Source organism: Lucilia sericata, unplaced genomic scaffold, assembly GCF_015586225.1.
Source record: "Lucilia sericata isolate MDLA Ls3-8-SP2 unplaced genomic scaffold, ASM1558622v1 Contig002820F_arrow, whole genome shotgun sequence".
NCBI classification, from domain to species: Eukaryota; Metazoa; Arthropoda; class Insecta; order Diptera; family Calliphoridae; genus Lucilia; species Lucilia sericata.
In genome coordinates this window covers 8516-21021 of record NW_023996516.1, presented here as the reverse complement: position 1 = coordinate 21021, position 12506 = coordinate 8516, and the positions used below count along the sequence as shown (strand labels likewise).

The following is a 12506-nucleotide window of genomic DNA, read 5'->3' as shown; positions in this document are numbered from 1 at the left end:
CTCCCCTTTAATTACAACTCTATTTTAAACCTAATAATTATTTAAACTTTTAAGACTGCTGTTGTTGAGATATGTATGTTGGTATATTTCAGCTACACACTCTTCATCATCTCAGTTAAATAACTATTATAACTGAAAAGTTTTCCACACACATAAAATAAAATGTTTCCTACTTTTTGTTTAACTCCCATTAATTTCAACTCTGTGTTTTAATGCTTCTTTCCATTAATTTTTGTTGGCGATTACAAAACATTTGTTTACAAAAACAAAATTGGAACAAAATAAAGTACCCGCACATTAGAGTCTGCGCAGTGGTTACACAGCTGAAGTTGTAGGTGACTTTAAATAAACAAAACATAACCTGCATTTTGCTAAGACCCTCATTTTTAGTTTTGTAAAAAAAAACTTTTTGTTTATTAAAATAAATATTGAATTAAAAATGATTTCTTTTTACAAAAACAAAAAATATATATATTCAAAAACTATTGAATGTTTTTTTACAAACGTGTTGCATTTAGCCCATGCCTTTAATTGTTGCATTGTGAACTTGGACATAAAGAATATTAAAAAAAGCTTTTTGTTATTTTATGTTTTTTATTCCTTCTTCTTTTTCTAAGCCATGTGCTGCTGTTAAATTTTCCCCATTATCATGAACATGGCCTATAACAAAGTTAAGGGAAAAAAATAACAAAACTGTGTGTGTCTGTTTGTTTTTGTTGTTGTTTACATTGTTGATTTTTCTTATTCTTGTTTCGTTTTTATATTTTTGAACGACCGACTGGCTGCCTGTCTGTCTGTCCAAATTTTTTGCATGTGAGCCCTGCTGACCCGGTACTACTCAAACCATCATACTCTTTGTTGTCTTCAAACTTGTCGCATAGAAAAAGCTTTTTTGGTTTTATATGTACATGTTGCAAGTAGATTACCTACTTGATTCTGTTCTTAAGATTAAAGTGCCTTGGTTGGGTGGCTAAAGTTAGCATAAGTGTTTTTAAGGTTTGGGGCTAAACACGCCAGCTCGCACTGTTGCCAACTTTTTTCCCAAAAATATCGCTAAAGTCGACTGAAAAATAGCTAGAAAATAGCTAAATTCAAGACATTTTGAAAAATTTAGCGATAAATCGTCAAAATAATATTTATTATATGATTCTGAAAACAAATAGCTAAAAAAAACTAGCTAAATTTTTCAGATTTTTATATTATTCTAAAAAGTCAGCGATTTATCGCTAAAATCTATATACATACGTAGGAAAGGGATAGTGATACAAACACATCTTATAACAAACACATAAGAGAACCTTTTTTATGTTAAATATTTTCACTTTGGGTTAGGAAAAATGTCAAGTTGAGGTTAATTTCGATATGCGACCCTATACAGATTGCTTTAGAAATGTTGTAAAGATAAATTGAATTTCGAAATGCTGGCCTTTATGGATCGAGAGTATTATTTATTATTCCATTACAATACAATTACAAATTATATTCTTACCTAATTTACCGAGCAGGGTGACGATAACCATACGACCGTTGTAGTGTAGCAGACCAGGATCTCTGCTGGGAATCGAACCCACAACCCTCAGACTGACAGGCTAGCACACTACCAACTAGCCTACCGGGGCACCCAAGATTATTATTATACACTCCTTTTGTGGGAATTTTATCTGCAATATCGATATGCGGCCCTATACGCCTTAGAAATGTTGTAAATTTTTAGGACTTTATGGATCGATCCTTTCGTCACTTATTTCCAATGTTCACTAATTTTTAGAATTATGGTAAATTTTATTATCATATCACTCATTTACTAAAAGACTAGAATAATTAAATATTCGTTTTTTGAGTACAACAAAATATACCCCTTTTAAAGTTTTTCGTATAACTTTACCTGTACGCACAAATATTTGCTCCTAATTATGTTCTTCAGAACATTCAAAATAAGTATAATACACACAGCTAAAACTGAAATAATTTACATTGAATGCATATTTTTATATACATACATATATGTAAATCGTCATTCGTAGCAACTTTTAAGCGATATTATAAAATATAAATGAATAAAAAATGCCTTAAAATCTAAAGAAAAATCGCTAGATTTCCCGCTAATAGCTAAATCATATTTTTCCCCGCAAAATGGGATTAAAAATCGCTAGATTTGACGAGAAAATAGCTAAATTGGCAACAGTGCCAGCTCGTATAGTTGCAATTCTTAATTAATCCAATTTTAATTTTATCATATTATTATATAGGTCAATTTTAAAAGTACAAAGAAGAACTGAACTAGAACTGAACTAAAACAGAAGTAGAACTAAACTAGAACTGAACTAGACCTGAACTAGAACTGAACTAGAACTGAACTAGAACTGAATAGAACTGAACTAGAACTGAACTAGAACTGAACTAGAACTGAACTAGAACTGAACTAGAACTGAACTAGAACTGAACTAGAACTGAACTAGAACTGAACTAGAACTGAACTAGAACTGAACTAGAACTGAACTAGAACTGAACTAGAACTGAACTAGAACTGAACTAGAACTGAACTAGAACTGAACTAGAACTGAACTAGAACTGAACTAGAACTGAACTAGAACTGAACTAGAACTGAACTAGAACTGAACTAGAACTGAACTAGAACTGAACTAGAACTGAACTAGAACTGAACTAGAACTGAACTAGAACTGAACTAGAACTGAACTAGAACTGAACTAGAACTGAACAAGAAAGAAGAACTTCAACTGCATTTTCAATTTTTCTCAACCATCATTTCAATTTCTTTCCATACATTTCAACAACCAACAAAAAATGTAAACCTCATAACGAAACTTTCAGTTTCTTTTCTCATACACAGAGAAGGTTGTAAGTTCGCATCAAATTTGTGGACATGTATGAGTTGCTTCGTTCATATTATTGTTCGTTATTAAGTTCTTGCAGGTGAATAACATGCGGAAATTTAGTTGCAAACTAAACGTCGTCTAGGCAAAAGCACCCTCTACAAAAAATAAATCTGAGAAAATATATACAGAAATCGAGCGTCCGACCCGTGTAGTATTTTGTGTTTTTCTTTTCGTTTTTTGGCAACAATTTCTATTCGAAACGTGTATAATTGTATGTGTATTTGATGAGAGTGTATTAGAGAAAGTGAGTTGGTGTTAGAGAAATATTCTGTTATTATTTTTAATAATAACAGTAAATAAATAATAAAAAAATATCTATTAGCATCTTAAAAAATTAAGTAAAAAGCGTGCTCAGGCACACTAAATTATTAATGAAAATTAAACGAAATATAATGAAAACATCATAAAAAATGTGTTAATTAAAAACAAATTATTTTGTCAAACAAAAATTAAAAAAAAAAATTGATGTTCTTTCAATGAAATTGAAATTAAACCAATTTAAATGGAAATATTCAAATAAAAATAAAGCTCCTGTTTATAAATGTTTATTAAATTAAGTTTTTTTGTCCCAGTGGATTTTTAATTGGAAAAGTGTTTTTATGTTGTTAAGCTTTAATGCTTATTTGTTGTTAAATAAAAATTTTATTGAAATAAAAGAAATTTAAATTGCAAATATAAAAAGGTAGCAAAAAATGTGTATTTTAAAATAAAAGTTGATTGTGTAACAGTAACTGTTGTATGCAGTTTGCATACACAGTATTAAATTATACTAATTACAATGCAAATCATGTAATGAATGTAAAAAATTAAAAAATGGCCTATAAGTTCTACAAAAAATTATTTAAATAAAAATTCGTAAACTTGTTAAAAGTTTATTCAAAAAAAGTTTTGCCACTAAATTTAATAATTTTATAACATAAATTTTATAAATGTCATTGATAAATAAATAATTATAAATTATTTAAAGTTTATTTATATAAAACACACTAAATTTTTTAAAGTGAAAATAAAATAAAATTGACCGCAAAGAAAGTGCAAAAATTATACATTTATTATATTTTCAATACATACATCATAAAAATATCATGAATAAAAGCACTCTTTTCAATACTGCATTTTTTCTAAACCATACTTTTACTCATTTTCACTGTCACTAATTATTTTGGGTTTAATTTTATAAAGAAACATGGTTTTCCACAATAATTTGCTAAAGACGTGATTTTTATACTACCGGGAACTAGAACTGAACTAAAACTGAAACAGAATTGAACTAGAACTGAACCAGTACTGAAGTAGAACTTAACTAGAACTGAACTAGAACTGAACTAGAACTGAACTAGAACTGAACTAGAACTGAACTAGAACTGAACTAGAACTGAACTAGAACTGAACTAGAACTGAACTAGAACTGAACTAGAACTGAACTAGAACTGAACTAGAACTGAACTAGAACTGAACTAGAACTGAACTAGAACTGACCTAGAACATACCTAGAACTGACCTAGAACTGAACTAGAACTGAACTAGAACTGAACTTGAACTGAACTAGAACTGAACTAGAACTGAACTAGAACTGAACTAGAACTGAACTAGAACTGAACTAGAACTGAACTAGAACTGAACTAGAACTGAACTAGAACTGAACTAGAACTGAACTAGAACTGAACTAGAACTGAACTAGAACTGAACTAGAACTGAACTAGAACTGAACTAGAACTGAACTAGAACTGAACTAGAACTGAACTAGAACTGAACTAGAACTGAACTAGAACTGAACTAGAACTGAACTAGAACTGAACTAGAACTCAACTAGAACTGAACTAGAACTGAACTAGAACTGAACTAGAACTGAACTAGAACTGAACTAGAACTGAACTAGAACTGAACTAGAACTGAACTAGAACTGAACTAGAACTGAACTAGAACTGAACTAGAACTGAACTAGAACTGAACTAGAACTGAACTAGAACTGAACTAGAACTGAACTAGAACTGAACTAGAACTGAACTAGAACTGAACTAGAACTGAACTAGAACTGACTAGAACTGAACTAGAACTGAACTAGAACTGAACCAGAACTGAACTAGAACTTAACTATAAAAGATTTTCTTACCTGTAAATATTTCAGAAAATGTTATTTGAAATATGTTTTCATGAATAAGATCTTTTTGAAGTACAAAGTCTTCTTTTCCACATGTCTTTCAATATAAACAATATTTTTTTTGTTTCCTCAAGATCTGCCAAGAAACCTTCAATAGCTGTCAACATTTTTAAACATTCGACAAAACGTCTTAATTGAATTCTGTCAATAAAAAAATATTTCAGTGAAATATTTAAAATATATATTAACCATAATTTGTAGGAATTAATTTGTGATATTTTAAACCAAACAATTTTTTTCAAAAATTTAAAAAAGAACATAAAATTCATACTTCAACTACTAATATATATAATTCATAAATAAACATTTATATTGTCAGTTTTGCTTGTCACTGTTTGGTAACTAAAAATTCTTTATAATGACGTAGTTTTATTTGCATTTTACAAAAATAAAATCAAAATAAATAAAATAAAAAGAGTTTGTTGATAAAATGCGGAAGTTTGTTTGTTGTTTTGGTTTTAACTTAAATTATTTTTTTTATTAATTAACATTTGCAGCAACTGATGTTAATTTTTTTATTTTATTTTATAATTTGGTTCATTTATTATTTATTTTTGTTATTAATGATAGTAAATGTTGTCATTTCATATGGCGCATTTAACCACGTTTCAAAAGGTGGGCGTTTTGTGAAACGACGTCTTAACTTTAAACGTTTTTTTATACTTTGATTTTTATCTTCAAAGTTAGTTTTTTGTCGTCTTATTATTAATATTATTATAATCTTTGCTGTAGTCGACATTGCTTAATTAACATCTTTTTATTTATTTTATTTGTTACTTGGTCTAGCTTTAAATGTTATTATTAGTTCTTCTAATGAATTTTTATTTAAAATTAAAAATGTAAATAAATAATTTGCCGCTTTTAAATTTACAGTAGAATTTACCTTAAATGGTCGATTGAACAGCATACTGGAGTGAGTCATTTTAATCAGTCATTTGTAAAAATAAATTCAAACAAATGTTTACAGATGTGTTAATAATTCTTAGGGTTGAGTTTGAGTAAAATACGTTTGGTAGAAAAAAAAATATTAAAACAGAAATATTAAAACAATAGTTAATAATTCTACAGAAAACATTAAAACATATTTTTCTTTCATTGACTAATAACGAGTGCATAAATATAACTTTAAAAGAGAAATAAAAAGGAGATTATATTTCTAAACTTTAACCCTTACTTACCTGCTCTTTATATGGCTTTTATCCCATATTTGTTGCTACTTTAGGATTTTTTATGAAACAAAAGTATTGAAAAGTTTTGCGTTTAACTTACGTGTTTAATTAAATTGCCTGCAGATAATAACTGAAAATGTTTTAAACATTTTGTACATGTGATACAGCAGATTGAACAAAAGTTCTACTAAACGCAAGGGTTAAACAGGTTATTGACTTTAATGGCTTCCAATTAATTTGTAATTTGTCTCGACTTAAATCATGAACAGAATATTGCAAATGTAAGTAAATATGTACTTAAAAAGAAAGTGAACAGAAATTTAAAAAAAAACAAAATTGAAAAAAATGCGATGCAAAATTCAATTTGTGCATAAAGCGAATTAAAAAAAAAAATATGATAAATAATTTAAAAAAAAAAAATCTTTAAAACTATTCGTCAATTTATTTCCTTAAAAGAATAATTTCTATAAAGTCCAATTCTGTTCTAGTTCCGTTTGTATAAAGTCCAATTCTGTTCTAGGTCTAGTTCTGTTCTAGTTCTAGTTCTGTTCTAGTTCTGTTCTAGTTCTGTTCTAGTTCTGTTCTAGTTCTGTTCTAGTTCTGTTCTAGTTCTAGTTCAGTTCTAGTTCAGTTCTAGTTCAGTTCTAGTTCAGTTCTAGTTCAGTTCTAGTTCAGTTCTAGTTCAGTTCTAGTTCAGTTCTAGTTCAGTTCTAGTTCTGTTCTAGTTCTGTTCTAGTTCTGTTCTAGTTCTAGTTCTGTTCTAGTTCTGTTCTAGTTCTGTTCTAGTTCTTTTCTAGTTCTGTTCTAGTTCTGTTCTAGTTCTGTTCTAGTTCTGTTCTAGTTCTAGTTCTAGTTCTGTTCTAGTTATGTTCTAGTTCTGTTCTAGTTCTAGTTCTGTTCTAGTTCTGTTCTAGTTCTGTTCTAGTTCTGTTCTAGTTCTGTTCTAGTTCTATTCTAGTTCTGCTCTAGTTCTGTTCTAGTTCTGTTCTAGTTCTGTTCTAGTTGTGTTCTAGTTGTGTTCTAGTTGTGTTCTAGTTGTGTTCTGTTCTGTTCTAGTTCTGTTCTAGTTCTGTTCTAGTTCTGTTCTAGTTCTGTTCTAGTTCTGTTCTAGTTATGTTCTAGTTCTGTTCTAGTTCTGTTCTAGTTCTGCTCTAGTTCTGTTCTAGTTTAGTTCTGTTCTAGTTCTGTTCTAGTTCTGTTCTAGTTCTGTTCTAGTTCTGTTCTGGTTGTGTTCTAGTTGTGTTCTAGTTGTGTTCTAGTTGTGTTCTAGTTCTGTTCTAGTTCTGTTCTAGTTCTGTTCTAGTTCTGTTCTAGTTCTGCTTAAGTTCTGTAGTGCTGTTCTAGTTCTGGATTAGGTACCTATCTACAAGGAACCAATCATGTACCTAGTGCTGTACATCACATGAACGTCATTTGTTTAAGAAAATCAAAAGTAATTTTTTTCAAATAAATTGAAAATCCACAATTTATTTGAATTTTTTTTTTATAATTTCGTGTACTTTTTGATTGACATCTCTTGTTCCTGGGATATCTTTCTATTTCCAAAAAATTTGTTTCCACATACTAATTGTGTGTTCGTAATAAAAAACATAAATTAATGCCATAATACCCGTATTTTGGTTCAGTGGACTTTTGTTTTTAAAACGTTTTTATAAAAAAATTTTATTTGTTTTTTTTTTTCTTGAAATATTTAAAACAAAATGTGCCAAAATTTTTCGTAGATGTTTTCTTTTTCTTGTATCTTTTGTGTGTGATAATATTATTATTTAGAATTTTGTATAATTTCAATTATATTTTGTTTTTGTTGATATGGAAAAAGAATGAAATGGCATAAAGCGGAGAGAAAATTTAAATAGCATTATAATATAAGCATAGTATTCATTTAAGAAAAATCACAACACAAGAATAAAAATATTTGAATTTATAGAAAAAAATATCTTAAATTGTAACTTATTGCCACTATTTCGAAGTTTGTTTGTTTTAAACTTCATATGTTCCAATAAATTTTGTTAACATACTAGTTTAAGCCTGTTCTGAATTTACTTTTAAACTTTGTTCTTTTCCTTTAAACCAATTTATCTTGTTCCTTACTCTTAATAGTTTCACTTGTTCTCTTATCTATCTTGTACCAAAAAAATTTTTTAATGATAAAATTTAAATTGTTTTCGTTTAGAGGATTTTGTCAGTCCTCTATTCTTTTGTTTCTGTCATTATAGAAAAAAATATAATTTTATTTTCATTATTTCGTTTTGTTGTTGCTGGCAACAATTGTATGCCTTGTGTATGTTTTTTTAAATATTTAAGCATCTTTTATTGCTAAATAAATGATATAAAATTTTGTTTTGAAAATGTAAATCAGAATTATTTTAACATACCACCTTTGTCAATTAAACTAATGCTAAAGTGTCATATAATGTAAGCAGTTGTGTAAATGTAAGCAAATGTGTAAATATGAAGCACATTTTAAAATATCTGGTTTATATAACTAAGATCAGTTCTAGTTCTAATTCAGTTCTAGTTCAGTTCTAATTCAGTTCTAGTTCAGTTCTAGTTCAGTTCTAGTTCAGTTCTAGTTCAGTTCTAGTTCAGTTCTAGTTCAGTTCTAGTTCAGTTCTAGTTCAGTTCTAGTTCAGTTCTAGTTCAGTTCTAGTTCAGTTCTAGTTCAGTTCTAGTTCAGTTCTAGTTCAGTTCTAGTTCAGTTCTAGTTCAGTTTAGTTCAGTTCTAGTTCAGTTCTAGTCAGTTCGTCAGTTAGTTCAGTCTAGTTTAGTCTGTTCAGTTCTAGTTCAGTTCTAGTTCAGTTCTAGTTCAGTTCTAGTTCATTTCTAGTTCAGTTCTAGTTCAGTTCTAGTTCAGTTCTAGTTCAGTTCTAGTACAGTTCTAGTCAGTCTAGTTCAGTTCTAGTTCAGTTCTAGTTTCGTTCTAGTCAGTTCTAGTCAGTTCTAGTTTCAGTTCTAGTTCAGTTCTAGTTCAGTTCTAGTTCAGTTCTAGTTCAGTTTCTAGTTCAGTTCTAGTCAGTTCTAGTTCAGTTCTAGTTCAGTTCTAGTTCATTCTAGTTCAGTTCTAGTCAGTTTAGTTCAGTTCTAGTTCAGTTTAGTTCAGTTCTAGTTCAGTTTTCTAGTTCAGTTCTAGTTCAGTTCTAGTTCAGTTCTAGTTCAGTTCTAGTTCAGTTCTAGTTCAGTTCTAGTTCAGTTTCTCAGTTCAGTTCTAGTTCTAGTTCAGTTCTAGTTCAGTTCTAGTCAGTTCTAGTTCAGTTCTAGTTCAGTTCTAGTTCAGTTCTAGTTCAGTTCTAGTTCAGTTCTAGTTCAGTTCTATTTCAGTTCTATTTCAGTTCTAGTTTCAGTTCTAGTTCAGTTCTAGTTCAGTTCTAGTTCAGTTCTAGTTCAGTTCTAGTTCAGTTCTAGTTCAGTTCTAGTTCAGTTCTAGTTCAGTTCAGTTTCTAGTTCAGTTCTAGTTCAGTTCTAGTTCAGTTCTAGTTTAGTTCTAGTTCAGTTCTAGTTCAGTTTTAGTTCAGTTCTACTTCAGTTCTAGTTCAGTTCAAGTTCAGTTCAAGTTCAATTCAAATTCAGTTCAAGTTCAGTTCTAGTTCAGTTCTAGTTCAGTTCTAGTTCAGTTCTAGTTCAGTTCTAGTTCAGGTCTAGTTCAGTTCTAGTTCAGTTCTAGTTCAGTTCTAGTTCAGTTCTAGTTCAGTTCTAGTTCAGTTCTAGTTCAGTTTTAGTTCAGTTCTAGTTCAGTTCTAGTTTAGTTCTAGTTTAGTTCTAGTTTAGTTATAGTTCAGTTCTAGTTCAGTTCTAGTTCAGTTCTAGTTCAGTTCTAGTTCAGTTCTAGTTCAGTTCTAGTTCAGCTCTAGTTCAGTTCTAGTTCAGTTCTAGTTCAGTTCTAGTTCAGTTCTAGTTCAGTTCTAGTTCAGTTCTAGTTCAGTTCTAGTTCAGTTCTAGTTCAGTTCTAGTTCAGTTCTAGTTCAGTTCTAGTTCAGTTCTAGTTCAGTTCTAGTTCAGTTCTAGTTCAGTTCTAGTTCAGTTCTAGTTCAGTTCTAGTTCAGTTCTAGTTCAGTTCTAGTTCAGTTCTAGTTCAGTTCTAGTTCAGTTCTAGTTCAGTTCTAGTTCAGTTCTAGTTCAGTTCTAGTTCAGTTCTAGTTCAGTTCTAGTTCAGTTCTAGTTCAGTTCTAGTTCAGTTCTAGTTCAGTTCTAGTTCAGTTCTAGTTCAGTTCTAGTTCAGTTCTAGTAATTTATAAAATTTATTTACTCTTACTGCCTTATTCATAACAAATTTTCAAAGGTTTATAGAACAAATTTTGTATGAAAATAATCTTATAAACCTGTGATAAATTGTTATGAATAAGGCCCTGTTAATATGATTCATTCTTTTTCAGAAATGCTAATTCATCATAATAGTTAACATAAAATCATAATTGCCACTTATAACAAACTTACTTGCTGAGTTAACTAAAATTTCATATATTTTTGGTAACATTTGTAACAAAATTTCAATAAAGCTAACAGCAAAATAAATAAATTTATTAGTGAACAAAAACTCTTATAATAAAAATGTATACATGTGGCTGCTTTATTACTCTTTTTTTCATTTATTTTAGTCATGATATTTACAATATTGCTGTGGCTGTTCTTTATTTTTCATTTCCGATTTAACAAACAACCCTGTTATGGCTTCCCTTTCCTAGTAGATCCTTTTTCCGCTTAAGCTAGCTTTACTATGACTACTATAAACAAACATACACCCACTCTTATGCTTACTTCCGCCTTAAAGCTAAAGGAGAAATGTTTGTATTTTGTTTGCGTTATCTCTCTTTCGTTCTCATTGTTTTTATATTTTGGTTGAATTCCCATTTAACCGTTCATTCCAATTTAAATTATGTTTGTAGTTGTTTGTTTCTTCTTTTTTTTCTACTTTTATTCATATTTTTTGTTTAATCACTCATCATAATTTATTTATTAACCGAAAAAATTCTCACAACAGCAACAAATACTATAATACATAAGAAAAATATGAAAAAATTTAACAGCTACAACCTCATAAAGAATCAGTGAAGTGTGTTTGAAAAATGAAAAGAGAGAAAAAATAACAAATAACAACAAAAAGTATAACAGAAATCGGGTAAACAGTAACAGCAATTTGGAATTTTCTATAATAAAAGAAGAAAGAAGAGAAGGAGTGAAAGGAATCAAATTAAAGTAAACAGTTTAAATTTAATTTTAAATATAACAACAAGAAATTAAAGCTGAAAATTTAAATTCTGTAAAATCATTTCAAATTTCTGTTAATTTTAAATTTATTTCAAAATTTCCAAAAACGAGTGCAAATTTTAGTTCATAATTGAAATGAAGTGTAATGAAAATATAATAAATTTAAAAGCAAAAAATTATTCTTTATAATTAGCAGTGGTAATTAAAATAAGCATGAAATTATAAAATATGCCCTAAAGATAAACACAGCTAAACCAAAAAAAAAATACATCATTTAACAAAAGAAAAAAAATTTAATTAAAAAAGTTTAAGGAAAAAATTTAATGTGAATTAAAAACCACGAAAAAGTTATTTACCAAAATATACAAAAAAATTGTTTTAAATTTTATTAATTATACATAAATTGTTATAAATATTGATGCAAAAGCTTAAAAAGCTTTAAAAAAATATAATAAATTAAATTTTTAACAAAAGCTGCTAAAGGTGAGTTGCATTTTCCTATAAACGATAAAAACTATAATAAGTTTTTATATATTTTTAAATTAATTAATAATTTGTCTCTCTTTTTTGTCGTCATTGTTATAGTTATTTATTTTTAAACTATAACAAAGGGAAATAATAAATAGAACGAATGAGTAAATATGTACATTTATTGTATAAATGTTTTATTTAGGTTTCAACATGTTTTTAGCGTTTTATAATTAAACAATTAAAATTAAATAATTACTCACATGAGCTCTGATATTTGTATTAGATTAATTGTTGTTAAACTTACAAAATTTATGTGCATTTATAATTAAATTATTGATTGAGGGTTTATTTAAGGGAGAAAAACAAAGTGAAGTTTTTAATAATTTGCACTGTAAATTAATAATTATAAAGTTTATGCAATAAAACTGTAATATTAACAATTCGTCATTATGGAAAATTTCAAAAATAAATTTTTAAAAATATTATAACAAGTATGAAGTACGAAAACATATCAAAAGACATTTTTTACATAATTTTCATGTTTCTATGTTAAATATTATATAAAATTCAAGAAGTACCAGGTTAAAGAACGAAAACATACTAGAA

General features: G+C 28.3%; 1 long non-coding RNA gene across 1 annotated transcript; it reads left to right on the top strand.

The window, feature by feature from the left end:
• Positions 1 to 2961: 2961 nt before the first annotated feature.
• LOC119614356 lies at positions 2962 to 11695 on the top strand. The gene is made up of 2 exons (XR_005232322.1): positions 2962 to 3141; positions 11623 to 11695. It is a non-coding gene; the product is annotated as an uncharacterized LOC119614356 (long non-coding RNA).
• Positions 11696 to 12506: the final 811 nt, after the last annotated feature.